We start from the raw sequence: 27,303 nt of genomic DNA, 5'->3' as shown, positions 1-27,303 counted from the left end.
ATGTATTTTCTGAAAATCAAGATTTCTAATGCAAAAGTGCATCTGTCTAAAGACAGAATTTTCTCTCTAGCAACGAGGCTAAATAAAACAGCCAGGCATCTGCGAACATGAAGGATAAGGAAAAATAGGTCTCCAATTTCCAAATCAGCAGCAGTGCTTGCATTCTACTTTAGTTAAACAACAGGAGCAGCAGTCATAATCTCTCTCTGTGGAGGAAACTGTAAAACTTTAAGCTATTGTTTGAAGAAAAGAACTGTAAAAATTTTCTAAAAAGGGTGTTTTAAAGTGGGGGAAAAGTTTGTTTGTTTTTTTTTTTTTTCCTCATACCTGCTTCATGAGCTCAGGGAAAGACTGAAGAATATTCTTGACACTTATCAAGCCAGGTCTGGCTTCCTGCATCTTAGGAGTTCAGGTAGACCTGATTCTGTCCACATTCAGATGTGAAAAAAATCTCACCCTGTAGTCATCCCTTTTCACACACAAAGGACCTCCTTCCTCCCACTGTCAGTCAGTGATAAGAAAATGGAAAACAGGTAAGCACGTGTTCCAATTCCAGGCATCTCTGCTTAGGAAATAGCAGCTGTTTTATATTCTTTCTTCTCCACTGGTGCATACCAATTTGTGGGGTATGGCTGGAAAGCAAGCCTTCAAAGCCAATTATGAAGCAGGATGTGCAGAGCTGACCAACAAAAGGGTACCACTGCTGGAAGAGTTCTGTCAGTTTTTCAAGGTGTCTTTGACACACCAGGAACTTTTCTAAATACACCTGGGGCAGTGACAGGAGAAGTAGCTTTCAATATGCACCTATGAAAGCATGCCCACAAACACAAACATATATATTTATATACACACCCATGTGAATGTACCATCCATACTCTCTTTCTGCAATGCACACAGAACAACCCATATTTTTTTCTGCATTCACATGACTCTTAAGCTCTGCTGAGTCAGACCTTCCTGTAGATCTTTGAAGATGCCAAAGAACACTGCTAGTCAGATTTCCTCATCCACAATGAAACCAGAGTATCAGCCAAGGTTAAAAAAATTAGTTTCAAATATAAATTAATATATTGCAACCACACTTAGTTTGTCATTAAATAAACAGAATACGCGTTTTTATCCAGATATCTATGGCATACAGTCATGCACACACCATTTACACAGCAGTAAGAAAAAGAAACCATATTAATTACATTGTCTCATTAATTATGATTGTCTTCCTGGCAATGGTAAAATACAACTTGCTCAATCTGCCTCCTCTGTTTCTGGCTCTCTGCGTTAATAACTATAAGGCATTTCTGAGACATGTCTGGACCCTAGAGGGAAAGGACATTTACTGGAACATGGGAATTCATCTTGTTGAGAGTATCTCAGCAACCATGGTGGGCTCATCTACCAAAATGTCATTTTCGTGAGGAGCCACTGTTCTACAATGTATATGCATGTCAGCTGGAATTTACTTCAGTATATTAATGGTATTGTCACTATTCTGTGCTGTCTAGGTAAAATGGAATAATAATGTTTTTAACCTTTGGCTTGTTATTTCAAAGTACAAATTCTCAAAGTACAAATTGTGGGAAACAATAAACCAAAAATTAGATGGCTTTTAGTGCCGGAGCTTAAATACTGAAAGATAAGCTAGATATGCATTGTGGACATATGAGTATATTAGACAGTATATGCCACAAAAAGGACTGGATGAGTAAAATCGCTAGAGTTAGCCCTAAATCTCTAAGTGCTTCAGACACTCTTATCAAATATTCCAGACACACAAACAAAAAATAAAGTTTCACTTTGTTTCCTTTTATTTATGTTTTTAAAACACAGTCACAGAGTTTGAAAGCTACATTTCCAACAAGAAACAAAAATAAATTCAGCAACAATCCCTATCACATGGTAAAGACCTTTCCTGAACATTCCAGATTAAAATAACCTTGGGATTCAAGTGTGTTATTCTATGCTGATGAAAGTCAACCTCTTTAGACATCAAATGAAAAGAACCAAGGGGCAATTATTATTCTAGAGTGAGAACAAGCAAAAAAAAAAAAAAAAAGGAGGAAAAAAAAAAAGAAAAAAAAACTCAAACCAAAAAATATTTTGGAAGGAAAAAAAGCATTAAAATCTTAATAGACAACCAAAATCAGTTTTCCATCTGCCATACGTTGTTTCAAAATGAAATAAAACCTGCTGAGTTCATCAAAGTAGAAAGTGCTTTACTGCCACAGCCTCCAGATCACTGTGAATCTAATCACTGGGAAAAAAAAGAATTCAATGAATTAGCTGGGAAAGGATAACTGGTTTTCATTTATTTTACTCCTTACAGTGTCTTAATCTGAATAACATATCCCAGAACCCTGGCTGAGCCTAAGATTAGAAAGAAATGTGTATAAGGCATAGTTTAGAGAGTCAGGCTTAGCTGTTAAGAGCCAAGATAACTGAATACCAAGGAGAAATATGATGAAGATTAAATATGTAGTAGTAGTAGTAGTGCAGATTCAAGATGATAAGATGATTTGTTGCAATTTTAAAACTGTGTTTTAATGTATGCTGGATTCTTTATAGATCTTTGGATGGACTTTAATGTTTGTTATCTTTTTGCTCTCACTAGAATTACAGAGATCCTTGTTTACAAGAGGTTCTGCTGGTTTTATTATTTTCAAAGGTTGGGGACAAAGCCCTCTTTCAGCAGGAGAAAGAAAAGTATTAATTGCAAGTAAAAAACCTCTCAAATATTGTTGTTAATACAATTGCATGAGGTTGCACAGTCCCATCTAGTGGTCAAAAATTACTACATAGAAGAAACAAATACAGCACCTAAACATATTCCCAAAGATCTGCAAATGTTATTATCTGTTTAAGCACTGTACCAATGTTCTCATGCATTCCAGCCCAACTATATTTTATTGTACAATATCCCAAGGCAGAGCCATATACAGTGAATGCTCCCTGTCCACAGCTAATTCCAGTGAAAACAGATACAATTGTATCTCAAAACTGGACTCATCTAAAGAAATTGAGCTATCATTGATTTTATTTTGCAGCTTACTCTGCTTCCTGAGAATATTTTCTTATAGTAAATATCACTCTCTAATGGTAGTCTGCAAAGTGGCAGCTGATGGTAGCATAATAAACAGCACTTTACAGACATTGTGGATTATATTACTATTGACACAGTCTTAAACCCAAGCAGAATTCAATTTTTACTGCAATCACAACATCTCTCTCACAGTCTCCAAATCAGTATTTCAAGGAAGGCTGAGTTCTGCTGCTAGAGATGGTCATGTTTTATGGCCCTATGTGCCATATTTATGACTACTTAAAAATCTCTGGTATTTGTTGAAAATTGACTAAAACTTATTTTAATGAAGTTCAAAAACACCCTTCTTGTTAAGCTTATTAATCCCTAAGAGCATTCATATTTACAATATTAACAAGTTGCTGGTTTGGAGACAAAATCACTGATTGTTCTGACACAGAGGGTTTCAATCAAGGGTTAATGTGTAAGTTCTCCAACTTCAATAGAGAATGTGAGCAGGCAAAAAATTATGATGCACGGTTATTTCTCTCCTTAGGAAAAGTACAGGAAAAAAGCTTGGTAATTATGCAAGTGGTGAAACCCACACGTGGGTGGGATGAGAGTAATTTGCTTTTCTCAGAGAGCTGATACAAGCACTTCAATTGATGGCATCACTTCTGTTAAGAAGGGCCACATGTCCACCACAGAGGCAACAATGCCCAAGGAGACTAGAAGGGCAAAATACTAGAAGGTGCTCTTACATGTGAAAGCGACTACACACCGAAGCATCCTGCTACTTTGGCTAATTTTGCCAAAGAAAGGTTACATTGAGTTACCACTTGAGTGACACTGCCCACTGCACAGACATCAGCAAGCCCTGCACATTTTCTCAGTCTAAATGCCATTCATCCACTCTGGAAAATGAGATCACATTTACTTTTGTAGTTCTGTAAATCCATGTATTACCTCAAAAATATTCTTGTCATCCATTCTGTCTTGTGTGCACACATTGTCCAAGAAAAAAATTCTGCATTCTTTTTAAAAGCTTATAAGAAATTTCATTGCAAGTACACCTGATTGCTTTACAGTATTCAACACCTCTTCAACCCTAAACCACAGCATTATTACATTGGCCAGATGAGTTACAGCCAGTCAGCAAGAGGTCAGCTCCCACACCTGAGCTGGAAGGCTGCAATATATGGGCAGCACAAATGTGTTTCAAAGCTCCCCAATTTATCTAACTTTCTCTGACATTTCAGGGCAAGCTGGACTGAAATTTTACTCAGTTTTATTCAAAATAAAAATGCAGGAAACCTACCTGGGGAAAAAAATATATTCTGGTGCATCGAGAAATCCAGATATGTGTGAAAACCTACGTATGTCAGTTGCAGACGAACAATAAGAGAAATGCATATTGCAAGATGATAAAAGCTGGCATATGTGGTAAGAAAATGTCCTGACCTCCCCCTATATAGTTCTGTATTGCAATAAGGTATTCTCCCTATGTTTATGAGAACAGAGTTGACTGCAAGAAGGTCTTGGAGGTATAATTACATGCAGGTGCCAAAGAGGTCTCAAGATTAGAAATGAACTTGCTTCAATGCATGTTGAAGTCAGAAGTCAATAGCTCATGATTGGACATCTATCAGACTTAGAATATAGTCTGTCTTATTCACTTTCACTGCTTCCATAGTTAAACCTTTTCTGGCAAATCCAGAGTGAAACCCAATGATGTATAAAATGTGAGGTAAAACAAAAAAAGTCTACCCATTACAAGGCTTAGATCATATTTACATCTATTATAATTGAAACTGTTAATATAACTAGAGTTAAATGAGTGCTACAATTAAAGGAATAAAATGTTACCTACTTGTTGAAGTTCTTTGTAATTTTATACAAACAAAGAAAATGGCAAATTCTCCCAGCTGTCATGTAATCAGCAGAAAATGTCTGATCAAGTCACTAGAGTGAAAAATAAAAAATTAAAAAAACAGGCACAAAGGAACCCATATTACACACATTTCAGTGCTATTTGTTACCAGGGTAAGTAAAAACGGAATAAGGATCAGTTTATATGCAAGTCTTTCACCTATCACAACAGCCTAAACTACAAGATCTTACCAGCCAGTCTGCAGTCCTGATTTTGGCATAGGGAAAAAAAATAGAATGGCAAAGAGAATTGGAAGTATCTCTGATTCTGAAATACTGGATAAAGTGGGAACTGAGAGGGAGAGTAACTCAGTACTTTAACTTTTTCTTAGCCCTTCTTCCTCTGAGTGTCTCCTGTGATAGCTATTTATATCTTGAATGGGGTTTTGAGAATAAAGGAAGGACTTCTTTGAGGAGCCAGGGAGTGGACAGAAGGAAAAAAGATTTTTCTTCTTAGGTCACAAGCTTGGAGGCCACACAGGCTATTTAAAAGACTGACATCAGCAGCAGAGCTCTTTGGCATCAGGAACTCAAGAAGATTATCTTCATCTAATTGCTCCCTAAGCATCACCAGAAGCAAGATAGCTTTTCATTACATCCACTGTAGTTCTGTGGGTAAACACCCCAGCTAAGACCTTTATTTGTCATTGTATTATTGTTTCCTCCAACCTGTCTTTAACATCCATCCTCTTCTGACCTGTTCTTTCTCTCACTTTGCTTTTTAAAAATGCAGAAGATTTTGGCTAGGAGGAATTTCTGCAACCAGTATGTATTTCAAAATATATTAGATTGGTGTGGATCACCATAGAATTACTTGGTCTTACTTTTTTCTCCAGAACTCCTGTGAGACTTGATACTTACCCGAAGGTTTCTGTTCTTTACACACACATGTTATCTATTAATCATATTGTTCATTTTACAAGTAGAAAATATGAGCATTTCCTGTCTATTACAAAAAATCAAGTACCTCCAAAGAGTTCATATATTGAAAGGGAAACACAAATACTTGCATATGGTGGGGTTTCTTTAAAAATGAAAATTTGTGAGGCTTTATTTAATCCTTAGTGCCCTATTGGCACTGTAGTGCCCATTTTGAATTGTCTTGCATATAGCTTCCCAAAGCAGTAAAAAAAAAAAAAGCTTCATAAATGTCTCTTTATAGGGTATTTTCATTGTAGATACCACCACAGTTTACAATGACTTGGATGAATAAATGAACTTCGGTGAATACTTAGTCTTGCTGACCCTTAGAAAGTTTGGATAAATGCAATTTAAACAATTTTAAGTAACAACTGGTTAATTTCTATCACATTTACTTCTGGCAGTCACAAGGACTATTTGAATGATAACTGTCTGCTGAAGCTGCTGTTGTTTTATCTATTTTCACTCCATCTCATTTCTTCCCTAAATACCATTTGCCTTTTTAATTCTTCTCACCTTTCTGTTTTGTCAGTGATGACCTCAGTAAGTCTTTGGAAGCACAAACTTATTTCAGCTGCCCTTTAGAGTCATAAAGTATATTTCTGTCATATAAATAAACAACTATATGGTGGAATTTATTGTTGCAGATCCTTGGCTTCCTGAGGGTCAGTAGCAATAATAATAATAATAATAATGAACATTTTATGAAAAAATTATAAATCTTATGAAACAAAAGTATTTGGAAGGAATATTAAAACTCATGCCTAAAGGCATAAATAAACATCTAACTGATGGTTTGAAGAAAGAAACTTTTTCCTCAGGGCAGATTTTATAATTGCTTAGCACATGTCTTCTTCCAGCTTTCTTTAAAACACATTATGGCACATAAAGTTGCTGCTAAAAACAGAATAGTAGAGTAGATGGAGGGCTGAATTGTTTTTGCAATGACATTTCTTATAGCCCACATCACTTTAATGCTATTTTCATTTAGTTACTCAGTCCCAGAATTTGCTAAACAGATTCTAAGATGACCCTTTTCTCAGCTATATTTTTTCCATTTTATATTTGCTGTATAGTTTATGCAAAGTTAACTTCAGCAGACTCTCTGCAGTACTTACAGCCTCAGCTATGTCTTTCACCTCACAGCCTCATTCACACATTCTGTTCTCAGGCTACTAGAGTTCTGTTTTGTTTTTTCTGTCAGTCTTCTGTCCTTTCTGGCTTGGTTTCTATCTTTCTTGTGGCTTTTCAAGTCTTACTGAAAGCTTTTTTTCTTTCTGAACAAGAATTGTTGGCATACTGTTCTGCTTTGCTAAGGAAAAAAAACAAACCACAATATAAATTACTAAAATTGGTATAGGATCCTGGTTTTCCTTCTAGGATTTTATTTTCTTCGTACCACTTTTTTTACAGTAATGGACTGTTTTAATCCATACCAAATTGGTAAAAAATTATTTTTAGCTGATACACACTAAGTCTATTAACACTGTAGGAAACTATAAGGAAACAGCTTCTCAAGAGTTCTGTCCTAATATCTGTAGAGTGAAAAACAGGGCAGTGTAGCTGAAATAAATTAAATAGCCTTACAGGCTGAACTGGATGGTCTGGCTCTGGTAAAAGAAAAGACTTTTATTCTTACAAATTTATGTTGTAGTATATTAAATTGATTTTGTCTCTAGAAAATACAGCAGTGACCAATGTGAATTGACCCACATAAGTAAAAAATTTTTTTCTTTATGGATATCAATTTTACATGCATTTTTTCATCCAGGTGTGAATCAACTATTTACTTTTTTGTATCATAAATTATGCAGCTTAAATAAGTATGACTTATATAATACTGATGCAAATAAACTGACAGACTCTAAGCCTTGTATGAATTGTACAACTATGATTTACTGTACTTCATAATCAGTTACAGCTTTTAGCATTCATAAGTAAAACTTTGTTCCAGCATTTTCTTTAAGTTACCATTTCAAGTAAGCCTTTCAGTACTCGTGTTTTGATCCAGTTAGTAAGTGCCAAAAGACAATGTGTTGTGATAAACTCTTTTTGTTTCTACTTCTGTTTAATCTGCCAGTGATTCTGCATATCAGCCAGATCTTCATACATGCTTCTTAGTGTTTTATGTGATGTCCTAAACTGGACATTGCTCTGCAGTTAATCTTGCTTACACATATAGAGTTTAGTACTGAAGTGTCTCCCCATATTTTATTCTGTCTATGATTTGGTGCAACTAAATGTGCACAGAACTGAACAGTAGTGGTGATGTTGGTAGTATTTATGTCATTATATTTAGTTGAATGGGTGCTGTGAATGTTAAACTCCCACATACATACAAGCACAAGAAGCGTGAAGGAGCCAGCCTGAAGATACCAGTAATGAAGTAGTTTAAAGATAAATTGAGTAAGGATGTGGGACTTGCATTTTGAAAATGAATCCTCTATTCAGGTCTAACATTCATGGGTGTATCCCTTTTATTCAAATAGGAAATTATGATTAAATCTTAAAAGACTCAGATCAGAGACTCAGGGAGAATAAGTGTTCCTCTAGTACAGAAACTTAGCCAGATATTCTTTGCACTGAACTAAATTATGGTTGTATGAAAAAATGCTCTTTTTGCAGTAGTTAAAAAAAAATCATCTAAGATCATATCAGGATAATTTCAGAATCTTTCCCTGATTTTTTTAGTTTCTAACTCACTTGTAGGCAAAACAAAGGAATAGAGGGCTGAGATTCATGTTACTGAAAGGAGAACAGGAATAGCTGTCACAGGACCTCAAGAGTTAGTCTGTGCAGAGGGGAAGTATCTGAGTTCAGGCTTCCACAAATGCAAGGTACTCAGAGGAAGATGATGTTCTCAGTCTTTTTTATGGCATTACATCAATAATTAAAATGACCCTAGAATCCTCATCTCTTAATGAATGTCTTAATCATGAAATCAGACAAGAGCCTCTTTCATGTTTCTGTACTCTGCATTCTTTGACCTTTATCAAGCTCACTCAGTCCCAGACAGAAACTCCACTGAATATTGTGAGTGAGGAGCTGGGACCCAACTCCCTGGCAGTGCTGAGCTCCTGTCCCTGGGAAGCAACTACAGGGCAAGCTCAGCTCTGCACTGGGCTTTCTCATGGGTCCTCTTCCTGGCTTAGAGCAGAAGTAGAACAGGAAGGAGACTCTAGATATAACTTGGCTCGTTCCTGTTCTAGACGTAAATCTCTATTGAAAATTGATCAGGATTGTGCTCAAAATCTGTTTCAAATATTTTTTATTTGTTCTTCTCCATTCACAAACCCTTTCTGAGTCAAGGCCCTTGAACAGTCTTATGACAAGTATTTGAAACCTTTCTGCTGGGTAGACAATAGTGCTTGTCCCAGTCCTCTCAGATGCCTTCCATTGAAATGTTTCCACTCACACAGTAGCAAAAAAGGATGTGTTTGTTCTGTCAAACTCTGATACATCTTAGTCTCACCCCATCAACTGTACTGTGGAATTTGAGGAAAAAATTCAAGTTTTTTATAATAAAACCCCAAGAGGCAGAAAGAACTAAAAATTCTTTTACTCTTCTACTTTGTTTTATATAATAAAAAATTAATTGTTCCTCAAATTAAATGTAATTATTCTAATCACTCCTTTTACTGAATATATCAACATTTCTGCTGTAACTCTGCCTTTTAAATCAATAATCTCAATGCCTGAACAATTGACTATATGCTGCTTTCCTATAGTTCACAGCTAGGGAAATTAATTCTGTTCAGACTCAAAGCAAATGTTTGACTAAATGGAATTAGTTTACTGATACATGAACAAATCTAGGACAGGATTTAATTACATTTACAGAAATTTAATCTAATGAATCAGGATAATTTTTTTCTAGTATTTAATGAACCTTACCAGGATCAGTAAATCACCTAAAATACTAAAGCAATTTTTTCTAATTTGTTCTACGCTTCTCTTTGAAGGAGCAACCTATAAAACTAATAAATAGCTAAATACAGTTTCTACAATAATATGAAGAAAATATTTCCTTTTTTTTCTCTTTTCTCCTTCTGTGTTCTAGATTATAATCAAGACTGGCTTCTGTGTAAACACATTAATGTGTTTGCAGAAGATAGTTGTGTAATGGGCACATTAAGAACAGATTAGCCACATTGACTTTCTAATTTGGTGTTCTGTCTTCAACACTGGTCAGTACTGAGTGTAGCAAAAGAAGCACAAGATTTAATAATACTTGATAAGCACACAATAACTTCTTAAGAGAATATGTCTTTAAAAATATTTACCTTACTGTCTTGAACCACAAGGAATTATTTCCAATCTATCCAGAAATAATAATTGTGCTTAACTACAACACCTTTGCCTCTTCTCCCTCAGTAAGATTGTAGTTCTACTAATGTCTCATGGCAACGAATGCATTATTCTAATATTCTAGCAAGAGATCAGATTCTTTCTGGAGCTACACAAATATGGAAGGCATCTTTTTCCATGTGCAACTGCCTAAATATGTTGCAAAATTTATATTGCCTGCAGCATTCATTAATAATAAACCATGGCTATCCTATGCTCTTTTACTGGTCCCTTGTCAATGTCTCTTTTTTTGAGCCCTTTTGATGTTACTAGTTAATTTCCTTCTGCCTTAGATGACTCTTTGTATTAGTTTCTCAGACTATAGCCTTTCAACTATAGTGTTTTGACTCAAGCAACTTTATGAACTCCAATATTAAGCACTTATAATATTAAAAATTCTTTATCTCTGCAGTCATTTTGTAACCTTATCTAAATAGGAAAAAAGCCTCAGTCCTGTACAAGTCCTCTAAAGACTTTTCCAAGTTTACATATAACATTTTCATGATAAACTTTTATTATGATAAATGAAAACTCAGGACTTTTGTTTCTATAAAAACTTTTGTTTCTATAAGAAATTGCTATAGGAATTAGAAATAGAAATGTAACATTTTGAGGATTTAGAAAAATATTATGGTTTTTTAAATTTTTTAAAGTGCAAATACAGAACAAAATTTTTTATTATTTATTATTTATTGGATTTTTTTAAATCAGGTTTTAAACTATAGCCTAGGAGGCAATAATGTCTAGAAGTTAATTCCTTCAATTAGGATAAGTTACAAGCCTTTCATTTTTATAATATTGATTGCAAAATCATACATAGATAAAGCAAAAAAGCATTTCTAGACTTGAATTGTATTTATACAACGTTAATGGAAAAATTACCAAGGCTGTATAAAACTTCTAGTCAATTCTTCACTTGAGGAGAAAGGTGAATGTGTTATATTTCCAGTATCCAGCAATTTGGCTTATACCCAAATGCACATTGCCTGTTGTCACGTGAATAACATAATCCATTTACCAAACTTGATCTTGTTAGTAATCTATTATATTTTAGAAGTCAAATAAATTCTAATGCCATTTCTGTTTCCTAGCTTATTTCATCTAGCAAAAAAAATATTGATTGTAAGAAGAAATTATTCCCAATGTAATGAGCTAGTGCAAACAATTTATGACCTAATAATTTCCCAGAAGATTTTAGATTTTGTAGCTTTTTTTCTCCTGGATTATCATCTGGATTAGGTGCCATTTGTTCTCTGTAAAGCAACTTAAACCCAGAGTTCTGACTAAAGTGAACAGTATATGAATGTGGGTTTAATTGATATAGCTCAAATTTATGCAGAGAGAATACCTAGAATTAACAACAGCAAAAGAATTCTTACTTACCTGAGAAACATTTTTGCAACCACTTCTACACATATGTAGAGCTATTCTAAAGTTACTCTGATTTCTTCTTTCTTTTGGATTATTTGAAGATACTTACACATTCTCAGTGAAGCTTGCCGTTCTGCAAGCAGTTATTAAAGAGCAATAATTAGATCTTTGGAAGATTTGTGGCATAATCAAACAGGAAACTGAGGAGAGAAAATAGATAAAATAATCTGAATGTATCCTGGGTAAGTAAAAGGGGGAAAAAAAGAAAAACAAATTGTAAGACATTTAGTACACTTGCTCACATACAAATATCCAGACAATTATTTATATATATACACAATCACACATAAAGAAATATAGCCACACAGGCAGAAATATATACAGATGTTTCCAGGGAATGACAGAAAAGTTATGCAGCTTGATGGGCTTTTCATCTTTGCCACTTTCAGATTCTGTATCACTGCCTCAATTGCAATAATATTACTGTATTTTGGCTTATACCACATAGGCATAACAGGATTCTCAGTGCTTTAAAAAAAGAGTTCATCCAGAATTATATCTTATTTACATGGGAAAAATAATGGAGATGAGGTTTTATAGACCTTTACCTTCAGTGCTGCTTCCTGAGGAGAAAGCTTCTTGGTTCAAAACTATGATTGGTTTTACTTATAAGTAAAATCACAAAGATGATCACATTCTTTACTGGTTGATTTAGAGTACAAAAATCTAAGGAATATTAGCACAAGTGCAGCAAAGTCCCTGAAGATCTGAGTATCTGCAAAAGACTACAAGAAAAGAAAAAAAAAAAAGGTCTATTTAACAAACACCCTATTATGAGTTATGTAAATTCTGATAGCTACCTGGCTAATAAGTATCATGCAGCACTGAATCCAAAGCAGCTGTTCAGAATACATTAAAAGCATGTTACCTGATTAAAAACAACCTTAATCAGAAATATTCATCAATTGTGGCTATATGTCACTCCTACACTGCTAACCACACTACATATGGATTAACACCAATTCCAAAACTATGTGTTATGGTTATCCATGAAGCAAAACTAAATAAGAAAACCTGTGCTGATTAAATGGTGGGAGTCACAAAGGTTTGCAAAGAGGCAGGACTTGCCAAGGAGTCCACACTGGCCTTGGTAAGAAGCACGGAGAAAAGGGCAGCTGGAGCTGCTCTCTGCCAAACCAGCAGGATCCATCCTACCACCGAGCACACGTGGAGGAGGTAGAACATTCACCAAGTGAAAAAGCTGTAGAAAAACATCTTACACATGGGCACAGAGAATAGCCCATGGGCAAACACACTCTTCCCTTTAGGAAACAGAGAGAGAAAAGTAATTTTTAGTCTTCACAGGAAGATCAATTAGAAACTCTTACAATTAACTTCAGCCTAAAGGCTGCACAGACAGAAATACTTCAAGATAAATTAATTTACCAGAATTAAAATAATGACCAGGATCTCTGCCCTTTTACCTGCTAAGTGCAGGGACTCATCCTGAATTCTTTTATATTGAAGTGTTCAAGAAACTGTATGAAAGAGCAATTAACTTAAGTGAAAATACTGTTCATTAACCCCTTTTGACATTAGAAAATAAAGCACTTTAGAGAACTGATGCTGAAATTAAAGCTAATTGAAACTAGAAGACATACCTCCTTGAAAAAATATTAATCTCTTATGTCAGCAGACACCTTTCACTCTAGTTGTCAGATTGTTCTTTAGCTTGCTTTTTCTCTGTATAAATATGAAAAACAGTAAATATAAACAAGAAGCTGTCAATAATTTTGTTTATACAATCATAGCAACTTTCCATGATAACAGCATATTTCCCTGGAAAATAGAATTAAAGTGATCCATGTTACTGATTATAAATAGCAGTCATTCAATTACATAATCTTATTCAAGTCAAAGAGATTACTTTTGTAAGAACCTAATTCTGGTAAATACATACTTTTATGTTTTATACGCTTTATACCAGAAATACCATATTAAATTCGACCCTCTTCAAATGAAACAAGATTTTTGGGTCATGAAATGGAAAAGAAAAGCAGCATGTAAGGTAATGACAATTGCAAAGCACTAATGCATTAAATCCTGACCCTTTCATACCAATTAGCTGGAACAACTTCAGAAGAAAACTGGTTCCCTCTTGCCAAAATGTGACAAATTCATGAACAAGTCCCTTAGTTTACAGGAAAAGCAGTAAGATCAGTGTGGTCATACGTCATTTATTTGTGTTAATTAATGGGCAATTCTAATTTTACATAGAAATATAACTGAAATACAGAACTAAGATCGGACAGCCATTTTCCAAAATCCCAAACTGCACTGTTAAGTCACAAATCTATTCACAGCTAAGGAGTGCAGACTTCAAACCAATATATCTAACTCCTGATGATTATTTATGTCTGACATTAGTGTGATTTAGACACCCAAATCCTAAACCATTCTGAACATACCAGCCTGAATTACAAGCTTTTCGAGCAAGATAAGCCCCAAAGCAATATAATCCAACCACACTGACAACATCTAGGATTTTTCTGTATATAAGGCATGCTGTATATTTGAGCTGAAAGAGAATCAGAGCAGACACCTGTAAATAATACTCAGGCATGGTACAAGGTGCTTAAGATACTATTTTACAAATAAAACAAGGAAAACAACTTTCATTGTCATCATGTCTAACTCCTTGTTCTCTGAGGCAATGTGTATAGTACAGCCTTTCAGAAGTGCTCTCTTATCAAATTGGTTAGAGGACATAGCCAAAACAGACTTAAAAGAAAGCCTATTTCAAAATCTAATTCTTATGACTACCACAGCCCTACTCTTCTAATGTTTGCGTATTTGTTTCCATTGTCCTTGGTCTTTGATTCGTGTGCATTTGCTCTTTGACTGGGATGATTTCTCTGTGGCATTTGACCAGCACTGTTCTTCTTTTGATAAATTTCTAGCAAGCAATTATATGATCTATGAGCTAGATGGAAAAAGACAGAATTTTTCAGCAGTCTGGTAAAATGAACTCCCTACTTTTCTGATTACTCCAGCAGCTGCCGTCTAGACTTCATCTAGATGACTAGAATTGTACAAAGAATTCAGGTCAAGGGTATAACAATGACTTTTTTGTATTTCAGTACTCTAGTGGAGCACTTTCTACTTCCACCAATTCTTGAAATTTATTGGATTAAAAAAGACAAAGCTAAGTGTAGCAGCGGCATTTGTGATGGAAACACGGTCACAAAGCAGAAAATAATTTAGATACAAGATTGGTAGTACACCTTTGTCAAGATGACTTGAATTTTTATTGGAGTCTCGCAGATGGAAGGACAGACACTGCACTACAGCTAGTGGCCTGGAAGCCTGCCCCAAAGAGTTCCCACCACCTTGTTTGTTGAGTCCTGCTGCTTTTGTAAATGTTCAATGTAACAGCCACAAGCCTGCTTTGATCTCTCAAGTGTTCACTAAAATAAAAAAACAAACAAGCTTTAAATCTCACCAGTCCAAAAGGCTGACATTCCAAACTGGATCAAAGTTCAGAATATTTTATGTTCAGACACTGCAGCACTTGTATGATGTCCAAAACAATGCATTTATTGTCTGCCCCATACTCATAGAAAACACCAGAATCTTTTTACACAATAGAGCCACAGACCTTTAACCACCTGACTGATCAAAGTAAATTACCATGCTGTCTAACATTATAAATTAGAGTCAGAAAATAATTGTGCCATAATTTTTGCCAAAGTTCATGGCTCACGGGGAGAGATGGTGTCTCACTATTTTTGGAGTAGAGCAGACTCCCCATGCCATGGAAATAGAAGAAATACTGAAATACCATTTTTTTCCCCCTGTATTTATTGCATCCTTCATGATTGCATTAATTAGCTCTCAGTACTGAATTGGACAATTTTCTAGCTATACAGTTAATCAAAAGAAGATTAACTCTTTGGAGCTGATCATCCCAGGTAGTTAAAAGTGACTTTATGCAACTGAATGTCCCAAGCAGCTAAGAAAAATTTTCATTTCCACTTAGTTGTGATGCATCAAAATTATGAGAATAACTGATGTCTTACTGAAGGACTTTCTCCCTAATCACTGGAAAAAAAAAAAAATAAAAGAAAGAAGAAACTGAAATAAGCTAACAGTTCCTCTTCACATCTCCAGAATGTAGAACACAATAAACAAATTGCCGTGTGACTCAGTCTCTATTACTTATTTTACTTATTATATTTTCTCTTTTAAAATTAAATTGTTTCCTTCTTGAAGGCCTTTTAACATAATGTGAAGGATTGTTTTTACTATTTTCACCTTGAGCAGAAGATTTTTCCTTTAGCTGTATTCTCAAGTCATCATTCATGTGCCCCCCCATAAAACTCAAACACATTGTCTCAGAATGGAAATTGATTTCCTCAGCACCATACAAAGCCCACCTAAGTAGAGTAGGTTTGAAATGTTTGCTTCTCAGGCTTGTCTCCAATAAACCAATGAAAAGAGAAAGAATTATTCTTCCTTTGTGGGATACCTTCATGTATTAAAGGCAGAGTAGTACTTAAAAATATATACTCCCAAAATTTGGAATTCTGTCCCATTCAGAACTCTTATTTAAAGCAAAATAGGCATCTTTAATACTGTTGAGTAGTATCAGAAAATTGGTGCATAAATTATTAAAAAAGGCGCGCTTTTTTTTCACCATTCAAGTACGTATTACCACTAGTTTTTTTAATATTATATTTCTTTCCTCATATAGGAGTTTTAGCATGTTGAAATATCTGAAAAAGAAAGAAACTACTCTGATTAAAAAAATCTTCTTCTTACTCAAAAGATTCTTATTGTAATTTAATCTGGCAGAACAAAAATAAAGATGCATCTCAGAAAAAGCAGGAGACATTATTGAGGAAGTTACCATGCAAGTACTGTTTAAAGCTAAGTAACAACAATATTTTCTATCAATTTGGTGAGCCTATATCAGAAAAAATATCTATGTTAAATTGTAATATGCTGAGAAGAAATGTCAATACAAAATGCAATTTTAATGGTAATGATCAGCAGATGAAGATACAGAAATAACACCAAATGCACAGCATAATTACTGGAGGCATTGAAAACAGCAAACAATACGAGATATTGCTGACCTTGCAGTGCATATAATATTCAATAAATATCTAGGCCAATCTACTAACATTTTATTAAAACGAGTCTATAACAACACTGTATTGTCTATTAAATTGATCACATCTGATGTGACCACCAAGATGACTGCTCCCAAAGTTACCAAAAAAATCCAAAGATAACTAGTAGAACAATTTCATGCCTGTACTGGCAGTAAATTAGCATAGAAATTGTGCCAGTGTAATTAGATTGCTTAAGGTCTTTTAAAAAATAATAGCATTATCAGTATACTCTCTCATGTTGCCACAGTAAAACCAATGTAGAAGTAGTTTACTGTTAATCACTTCTGTAAACATATAAGGAAGGAATACACACACACACACACAAACACACACAGAAGATGCAGGGATTTTTTATCTTTAATCACAGCAGATTTAAGCTACTAGAACCAGTCATCTTATAAACTATTTTTAGATCCCCTTTTTTTCTTTTCTTAACTGAATACCTTCTTTCCAGAACATTAATTGAAACAAAATCTCACAGGGAAAGAAAAAAATACTACAAAAAAGAAAAAGAAAAAAACAGACCAAAACACTGTCACACAAACCAACACACAAATGTGAGCAAGAGAATTGTTCAGGTCAAAAAAGAATATATATCCTGGCACATGTGTGGCTAAAGAAGAATGTCTGAAACATGGCAAGCAATATTTATGCTGTTATTTGCAGGATTCTGCATTCTAGCTTTATAAGAACACATTCAGACAGATTTACATAATGTACCTGACTTCAGATGAAAATTTTGCAGTATTTCTTATAGTAGCATGGAAGCATGTTAATGAGAAGGAATAAGTTGTTTATAGGCTGCAGAAACATTCTGACTGCAAAGTATATATTATTAATAATCATAATAATAATTAATAACAATAATGCAAATAGATCAGCTGTTTTCAGTGTAGTCAAAGTGAGATTTTGAATGTTTTACTGCTGTGCTTAAGATCAACTTGGACCTTTTTTCCTTTATGTTGCTACTTTTCAGTAATCCATAATACTGAGAGCATTCCTTACAAAGACAATAAGGACATAGCTTAGCCATCACTCAATTAATTGTTGATCTTTCTAAAGAGGTAATTTAATTCAGTGTACAATTATTCATGTGATAAGTAAAATGATAACATTTTCATAATCTGAGAAGAAACACATCCATTCTTTTATTGCTGTAAATATTCAATACAGCAATATAAATCTCAATGTAGCTTGGATGTCACAAATGGTTTGCAGAAGAATAGTTAACTGCATTTTCACTTTCATTATCACAACTTGGATTTAAAGAGCACCAAATAAACTAGAGCAGTATTCGTGTTCTGTAACAGAACAGATAAAGCCTAAAATGGTGAAAGAGGGTGAAACAATGCCTATTTTCTTGAGTTACAAACACATTTCTGCTGTTTCAACCTAATATTATTTCTTGATTGTACTTGATTTTACTTGCAGTATCTGCTTCATTACATATTATTCCTTGAATCTATTACAGACAACACACACAGAAAGCCAGACTACTCGAACAAATATGCTCTTAAAAACACCAGTAATGCTAATCAATGTTCTCTTTATTCTTTACAGATTGCCACTCAAATTTAGCTTTTAAAATGTCACTATTCCCTTCATCTTTCTTTTACAATCCATATTACATTTCCAGTCTATTGGTAAATCTGCATCACTCCCTTACCAACTTTTTTCTCTGCCTTTTTGGGCTATGTCATGAAAAATTCTTAAAATATATGTTTCTCTAATTATATTGTTAAATAAGACTAGGAGAGCCTCTTCTTTGTTTAGTTTTTGTTATTGTTGTTGTTGGGCTAGTTTGGTTTGGGGATTTTGTTTGGTGTGGAGATACCCAGGTTTCAGGAAGAGTTATCTCAGTTAGTTGTGAATAGATTTTTACTTGGAGTTAACAGCATTACTTACACAGTTGGGTAATATTTTTTTAATTATATTGAATTTTCCTCTATTGTATAGCTATGTGTGGAAGTGTCATCCTTCTACCATAAATTTAACAATTCTACATTGTAATTTCACTGACTTCAGTGAGCTATTCTTGTTCACACAATCAAGATGGATGCTTTTTTATTCACTAGATTTTTTAATTATACAGTTGGGCTGAGATCCATGACTTGTTGACATTGTTCACAGCTTCCATAGGGTCTGGCTCACCAGAGAAATATAAAGCAGATAACAACAACAATCTAGATTATTTACTATCATCATGTTAGATAAGCCTTTGAGAAATTTCTCTTTGTGGTGAATACAATGTTCAAATGGTGCCAGAAAGACTTTTATACTTTGAGTCCTATTTTATGGGCCTATTTTATTGGCCATTTCTTTATGAGTTAAACAAAACATTAATAATGATTTCTCAGAACAAGATTTCCATTAGTGGCATAAAGATTTACACCTCAAGGGCTTAGGTATAATTGTTCATGATTGTACAAGTTAACTGAATATACTGTGTTTGACAGCAATATGCTTTAAAAAGTAGTTTATTTAGTAATAAAAATGTGATAGAATGGTTGAAGTGCCTCAGAAGTCTGAAATTAATCAACTACCTTTTCAGAGTTGTACTAAGTGCTATTTGTCTCCAAATGGTAAATTGCACTGTTTCCAGAAAGGCAATATTTCTAAACTTTTTTTTTTAAATAAAATAATTCCTTTCTGAAGTCCTAAAACCTAATTTAATCTCCTTACCTTCACAGTTCATAATATTTCTCCACTCAAAAATGCAGACTTCTCATTCAATTAAGGGGAAAAAAAGCAAAATGTCAAACTTTCTTGGGAGGATGGCATTTTACAAGTAACGGAATAAATTTATTCCTTCTCCCCTCAGAAAAATCAATCCACATGTGCACTTATTTGTCTGTTGCTCTGACATATCGTTTTGGTTGCAAAAATACCTAATTGGTAGCTAGGTCTTGCTTTAAAGATCTGCAAAGGAATGAGAGCCACCCCTTCAGCTAAACATTCAGACCTGGTTGTCAGCTGAAAACATTGGAAAAGATCATCAAGATCTATCAAGAAGATCAAGGAGATCTTGATCAAGATCTTGACCTTCTTGGTCTTGATCAAGAAGAACAAGATCTATCAAACTACCAAGATTGTTAGTTGAGTATGGGAAATTGCCCTCATCAAATACCTTACTCAAAATTGCTGCTCACACACTCTGAGTAAAATACTGGACTGTATGGAGGTGATAAACTTGGATTACACTAGTTCTCCTTTGCTTAAGTAGAAGAACTTCAGTACAAACACTTTCTGTTTAGTCAACTTTAGTTGATGTGCAAGGCTGACACCACTCAGCAACAATCTCAGCAGCTGACATTGTTGCAGTCGCCCTTTCCCAAGAAGCTGGGATGGCAATGCCCAACAAGCAAACACAGACCTTTCGGCATTCCAGATCCTTACTAACAGGTAACAAGACCACCTGTTTCTGCTGCCAGCTCACCATGTTTACAGGACACAATATCTACCTTTGCTGCAGGGAAATTAAAGCTACCGTGGAACTTATTTGATAACAGCCAGAGGCCCAAGAAGCCGGCTGTAGATTCAATATCTATGACATTTGCACAACATACAGAAATAAAGCAGCTGCTGCTTTAACTACCAAAACAAACCAGCTCCATTGGATCATCATTCACAATGAAAAGGGGTTTTTTGTCCTAGTAAAAATACTGGTATGTGTAACAAGAAAAAAATGAAGGAAAGTTCCATCAATCCTCACATCAATCTTAATTTAACGTCATATCCTGTGTGTGAGGTTGGCATGACAACTGCACTGGACCTACTCATTTGCCAGACCAGGAAAAAAAGTGAAACCAACTCATCAGTTGAGATTAAGCTGCTACTGAACCCTTTGGAGCAGGGCCATGGTGCACCACACAGCACAGCAACTGCCCAGCCAGAGGACAAGTGGGTAAAAAGAGACTGCTACAGATACAGGGACTGCAAACATTCCTTGTGCCAGCAGGCAGGGTCACCAGCACATGTCCCTTTTTTCCGACAAGAGTGGGATCTCTTTCTCAGAGAAAAGTAAGCATAAAAGATCTGCTTTTTGCTGATACACTGGACATCGAAATTCAGCCCAGTTTTTTAATGCAGCACTTTTTTTTAAACCTCTTTAGTACCTGAGTTGCTGTTGTTGCTCATAGAATAATACACTGCTGTATGTTGAGAGCTGAACAACAGTCATTCACAATATGTTTATGCATGCAATTCATTTTTACCATGATAGTCTGGGGAAGAAAGGCTTGTGCAACCCACAGACTCCACAGGCACATCTTTCTCTTATGTCTGCATGAATGTCTGTCAGCTCACCTCAGAACAGTGATATAATCTACTGAATAATTTTTAAAGAATTTGAAGTAGGGGTGCGTTCCCAGATTCAGAATCGAAAGTTATTCTTCATCAGCTTCAGCTGCAATGAAAGGATGTTGTGATCCATCAAATATAATTAGAAATAGCAGCAGACGATGACACATACTCACATTAATGAGGCACAAAACACACCTGCTAAGGAAACAATGGTAGTGTACAGCATGACCTACTTTCTTCTTCAGTGTAATTCAGGTTACAGATTTAGGGGTAAATAAAAGCATTGCTTGAGTTTTGAAGGTACTGAATATGAGAAAGCATTTTGATTAACAATACCTTTTCTTGCACTTTAATATGGAGAGTTTTAAAGCCTCTATCTAGAAAAAACACCCAGGTGACACAAGAAAAATATCTAATCTTGCTGACAGTGAAACAATATGAGAATACTAGGTTTTAAGCTACATAACTGTTGGTGATACCACCATCACAAAAATTTAACTATGTATTTTTACTAAATAGAAGGACAAAATCACTGTTTTGCCTAAAAGTATATAATGAAACCTCATATGACCTAGCAAAAGTTTCTCTCCCATCAAGTCTGAGGTATAAAGTATGATCAAAAATTTAAGCAGGAAACACTGCCAGCCAGTAATGAAGAGGGAAGATAGAAACTGAGATAAAAATGGTGGGGTGCTGTGACTGATATACCCATAGTCTTTGATATCCATACTCTCAACTGGGAGAATGATAGCTAAAGGTATTAGAGCACCATTAATTTAGAAGATTGTAAAAAATCAATGGGACAAGTAAAGAACAGGTGTGGTGCTACAAGCTTTATATATTCTTACTAATGGATCATATGTTACTTACTTTTCTTGATCAATGATGAGCCATTTCAACTCGGAAAAATCAACAACAAAATATTAATTTCCCTAAATATTTTCATATCTCCTTTTGGAAATCTTTGTTTCTCAAGTGGATTTTTTTTAATGTGTACCTTCCAGGAAGTTGCATTCCTAAAACAAAATATTTAAATTCAATGTAGAAACAAGTCATGAGTCTTTGTACATTCCAGAGCACAGATCCAATACTACTATGGGTAGAGCAGAAAAATACAAAACAGACATACCATGAAGCTCTGCAGCTTAGAAATTCTGCCACTTCCATATAATTCAAGAGCTGCCCCAGGGAAGATGAAACTAAGGAACAGATGTGTACCTACTGGAAAGCCTGAAAGAAGGAAGGAGGAAGATCACAGATGCCCACAGGCTGAAAACTGACCATGTTATCAGCATCATTTTGACAAAATAAAAATATTGATTTGGAGCCAGAAAGACTATGCTCCTTCAGTCTCTATCTTTTTCTCAGAGCTTTTAAAACTGGTGTCAATTATTTTGAGGCAAATTTCTATATACAATACCTCAAAATCATTTTTTCTTCTTTTTACTTCTTTTTTTTTGGATGAAATCACTCTTTTCAGTCCTCAGGTTACAAACTAAAAGATCACAAATTTCATTCATCCTTCTTCTATCAGCTTTTACAGCAAATAGCATCACTCTGTTGGAACCTGTCCCACAAGTTACTTTCATGTATGCTTCATTTTCCCCGTGCTTCTAATCTAAGATCACAGCAGGAGGCAGAGGTAAAAGTCTTCCTGTGGTTACCGTTCCAAGAACTATAAAGCCAATGTGTTGCATAAATAATCATGTAACAACAATATATTAATACATATCCTTTTTTAAAGGAAGTTATGCAGCAAATTCCATTGTCTTCTAATTAATTCAGGTAAATAAAATAACATGTTTGTACTTTGAATATTATACATAAGTATCTCTGATAGTTTTATTATATATCCTATGTAAAGCAATATTTGAATCATATTGTTGCATTCATAACTATATCCATGTTGGATATTGACTTCTGCTAGGAGGCTAGATTTGCAGAAGGAAAATGCCAAATCTTACACAAGCAAGTGATAGAAAAATACAGTCATTCCTACTTCAGGCTGACCTTTAGATCAATGACCTTCTTCTGCCCTAAAGCATCTGTCAACAGGAAGTGCCACAAAACACCGTTGCTAACCTTTATTCTTTAATTCTCCTCTCTTACTATGCCCTGCAATTCAGGTTACATCTACTATCCCCTGAGCCATTAAAAAACTCCTGGATTTTGCCCCTAGGGCATTTATTGCATCTCTTACTTTCCAGTATTTAAAAAGCCAGATGGTAAGGGTAACACTCACTTTCTCTGATGTAGTTTTCTTGGATAAAAATAACTGTCAGTCTACGTGGTTTTTAGCAGTAAATAATGAATTTATTCAGTGCTACAAACAAACTAGACTGAGTTTTAGAAAGAATCAACAATATCAAAACCTGCCTATTTTTAAAACTCTAGCAAATTTGCCTGTCAGCAATGAACTACAGATTGCCAACCTGCCATTTCAAATGAAAAACACCTCCGACATTCTTGAATAGTGTGAATAAAAGTTGGGGTTTTTTCCTTCTTCTCCATTTTGTCGTCCTTCCTCACTTATTTTGTGGCTACTTTATTAGAACCTGAATTTATAGTTCATCCTGGTATTCATGACAGATAAATAGATACATACAGTGACAACCTCAAGTACATTGCCATCACTCACACTGTTAGGACTTTTGCCTAGCAATTTAATCTTATTCTGACTAGCCACAAGGCAGCTACATGTAATTAGTGAATAGAACAAATGTTAGATTTCTTTTATATTAAATTGCTTTCTAAGCAAAGGCACAATTTCCTGAGAAGTCTCTTTTGACTTCTGCTCACATAGGAACATCAAAGCCCAAGTAACAAAATAAAGATGTAGACTCAGAGAAAGATTCATCACAAAAAAAGATATAATTTTTTTATCATGTGTAGAGTGAGACTGCAGACAGATATGATACAGGATTTCATGTGATAAAATTAAAGCAGCTTGGACTTAAAGAAGGCAAGGAATGTTATAACAGCTCTGTTCTATAAGCAGAGGAATATTCTGAGACTTCAGGACAATTATGTTTAACAACCGAATGCTTTAACTTTGTTGTTTAGCTTTTATCCAATGGTTTATGTTCGCCTCACCATTAGGCAACTTTCTGTCAAATCACTTACCCATTATATAAATTAATGGCTCTGCCATTCTGAGGCATATTTATATGCATGAAGAAAACTCTTGAATTTATTGGAAGTCTGAAAGCACAGGCACTCAAAGTGAAATAGATGTGCAGCAGGGAAACAAAAAAATTTAAAAATAAAAATTAAAAAAACCCACCATAAATTAATCACATAAATTTTTCACACAACTGCCTGCACAGTCCCCTGTATATTTTCCTAATATTATTTACCTAAAAATAAAAAAAAAAATTAAAAAAAGATAAATATCTAGAAGGTTATTTGTCCTTATTTTGTTCTAATTTCAGCAAACTGGACAGATGGGATGCAGAGAAATGAAGAGAACTTGAGAAAACTGTATAATCTGTGGTAAGATTTGCAGGCTGGTTGACTCATCACATATTACCATTTTTGGAGGGGAAGGACTCTGGCAACCTGAATTTCATACTAAGACAAAAAAGCAGCCAAATTTTGTTGTGGTGATATAGGCTATGTGTGACAAGTTTCTCTGCTAGAGTGTTAGGGTGTGCTGTCATGCACTAAATCTAAGTGTTTTGCTTAGAAAAGGCAGTTTTAAGGTATGAATGGGAGCCAGTAACCCAAACTGGAGCCTGCTAACCCTCCATCTGAGCTGATGTAGCTGTTGGAAGCCCTGGGTATACATCTTCTCTTTGCCAGCCCTCATTGCAGATGCCTTTGCTGGACATTGCTGGTTGATGAAGGGGAAGGGGGTGGTTAACCCCCATCTTTAGGACCAAAAGTTAATCCCAGTAGTTCCTAGGGTCTACAAGTTCAGTTAAGGTAGATAAAGACTGCAGGGCAACCACTGACAAATGGGGCAATTATGACTCAGCTCATCCTCTTGTGCTTTGATTGCTTCTCGCTAATTGCTTAGAGCCCAAAGGTGGAATTTTAGCAGAGCTGTTTCTCCCTGTACTATTTATTAGGAGATACTCAGAACGTTGTTATTGAAATAGTTCACTGATAAGGTTAATACAAACATAAGACTTCAGGGCTTTTAAAAAAGGTGTTTTTAAGGTCTAGACCACAGGAGCATGAACGCACAGCTTCAGCACAGAGAACATCAGAATAACAGGCTGGGAGAGAATTTTTCAGCCAGTGCACAAAGACTGCTTCTCTCTTGACCTCTGAAATTAACTTGATTTTAAATATGCAATAGTTATTACAAATTCTTCCTAAATGAAGGTTTAAGACAAAAAAGAAGTGACCTGAAAGGGGATGGGCTCCCCTTCTTTCAGGGAAATTGAAAACAGATACATTTAACAATGTCCTGGATTTGGCTTGGCTTCCATCTTGGTGTTTGTCCTATTTTTAATGTAGGACAAGAGCAGAGGAAACATAGCCTTGTTCAAACCAACTAAAGATAGAAATAACAAAACTAGGGTTAGTTTTAAGCATAGTTCATTCTTCTCTTACCATTTGTTCTAAGCATTTCAGGGTAGATTGTTCTGCACATGTCACTTTCCTGCTCAGATGGTGTCACGGCTTAACCCCAGCTGGCAACCTGTCACCACACTCACTCCACTGGTGGGATGGGGGATAGAACTGGAAGAGTCCAAGTGAGAAATCTCATGGGTTGAGATAAAGACAATTTAATTGGTAAAGCAAAAGCCATGCAAGGAAGCCAAGCAAAACAAGGAATTTTTCACCACTTTCCATCTGCAGTTAAACCATTATGTAGAACAAATTAATTGCTATATATTAATTTCTAAACAACCTAGATTTAATTCTTAAGATATCTAGACTGACATTAAAAATATATTCATAACCGTGTTCTTCCTCTGTGTCGTGAATACGGTTTTGTAGGCACAGCTACACTTTAAGAAAAGATATGATAAGAAAGTTCAGAAAAATCTTATTCTGCTTTCTTTTAGACAGAGGTTAGAATTCCTATCCCAGCCATTTGCAGAATATCCATTTTATGTGTAGAGCAAGACAAATGACTTCCTGTTTTGATGATTTTTTAGTATTATAAAATAGCCTTAGTCACAACACTTAAAATTACTTCTAGAATATCTTACAGAATCTCAATTCTGAAGCTTTACATTCAAGAAGAATTTTTCTTTTCATAGAATCTGTGTAGAAAAGTGGATGCTTCAATGGAGCATCCCTGGACCTTGCCATATGATAGTGAAAGGGATGGTTTCAGTCTTGCATCACACTCCAAAAAAGAGACAAATATCAATAATGATTGCAGTCATGTAAACAGATTGATATATTTTTAAATAGGTCAGTATAATTCTTACATTTACATCATTACACAAAAAACAATATCTTCAGAAAATGCTTACACAGAAAAATAACAGATTTTTTCATACAGCAGTATGTTTTGTAGTTTTAGAGCACAGTTTATAGGAGTGAAAAATGCAAGTAAGCCTCCCACGTAAAACACTTTTTAAAACAAACCATGTGGAAAACCCTCCTAAACTTCACAAAGAGAAAAACAAACCAGGACAGCATTTAAATACTGCTAGTGTCAAAATGTTAGGTCTTTGATAATGGGTATATGTGAGAAGGTTAGCCACAACTATTTTAATATTTTTGAAAAACATTTCTAGCCTGCTGAATGAGCGTCTTCCTCTCTTTCTCATTTTCAGGAGAGACAGAGAGGTTATGAGCTGATTAGGAGTCCAATCAGAGGCTGCCCTTTCTATAACTAGTGCAAAAATCTATTTTAAAAAATTATGTATCTTAGCTGATTACCTTACCTCAGCTGATGTAGTTTTTTCTTTAGACAGCTTCATGCTTGCAGTAGCCAGTTTCCTCTGGAATATGAATTTCTGTCAGCAGAAATGAAACATACATCAAAGTAAATAAAAAGGATGAAACTTTTAAAATTAATTAACCATTATATACTGATAACAAGTTTAAATCTTTAGTCCAGATATCACTGCCAAGTTCACTTGTTTCACAATTATAACAATTTGTGACAAAGATTTTTTTGGTTTTCAGTCAAAGAATTTTTAATAATTTCTAAATGATGCAAGACTGGACCTGATCAGGAAATTTTCAAAGAAAAATGTCAGTTTTTTAAAATAGAAGCTCTTCAGAAAAAAAGATTGCAAAATCTTGTGCCAGAAATAAACACCCTGTGAC

General features: G+C 34.9%; 1 long non-coding RNA gene across 2 annotated transcripts; it reads right to left on the bottom strand.

Annotated features, from left to right (window-relative positions):
* Positions 1 to 1,840: 1,840 nt before the first annotated feature.
* On the bottom strand, positions 1,841 to 27,303 carry LOC121331448. Of its 2 annotated transcripts, XR_005952021.1 has the most exons (8): positions 27,202 to 27,303; positions 26,916 to 26,987; positions 25,624 to 25,752; positions 13,246 to 13,327; positions 12,193 to 12,369; positions 11,694 to 11,784; positions 4,887 to 4,978; positions 1,841 to 2,251 (listed from the first exon to the last, which is right to left on the bottom strand). It is a non-coding gene; the product is annotated as an uncharacterized LOC121331448 (long non-coding RNA). The 2 variants fall into 2 exon arrangements; XR_005952020.1 differs by lacking the exon at positions 27,202 to 27,303 and having other exon boundaries at positions 26,916 to 27,145.

This window comes from Onychostruthus taczanowskii, unplaced genomic scaffold, assembly GCF_017590055.1.
Source record: "Onychostruthus taczanowskii isolate IOZ18803 unplaced genomic scaffold, ASM1759005v1 scaffold12, whole genome shotgun sequence".
NCBI classification, from domain to species: domain Eukaryota; kingdom Metazoa; phylum Chordata; class Aves; order Passeriformes; family Passeridae; genus Onychostruthus; species Onychostruthus taczanowskii.
This window is presented reverse-complemented; position numbering and strand designations above follow the sequence as displayed.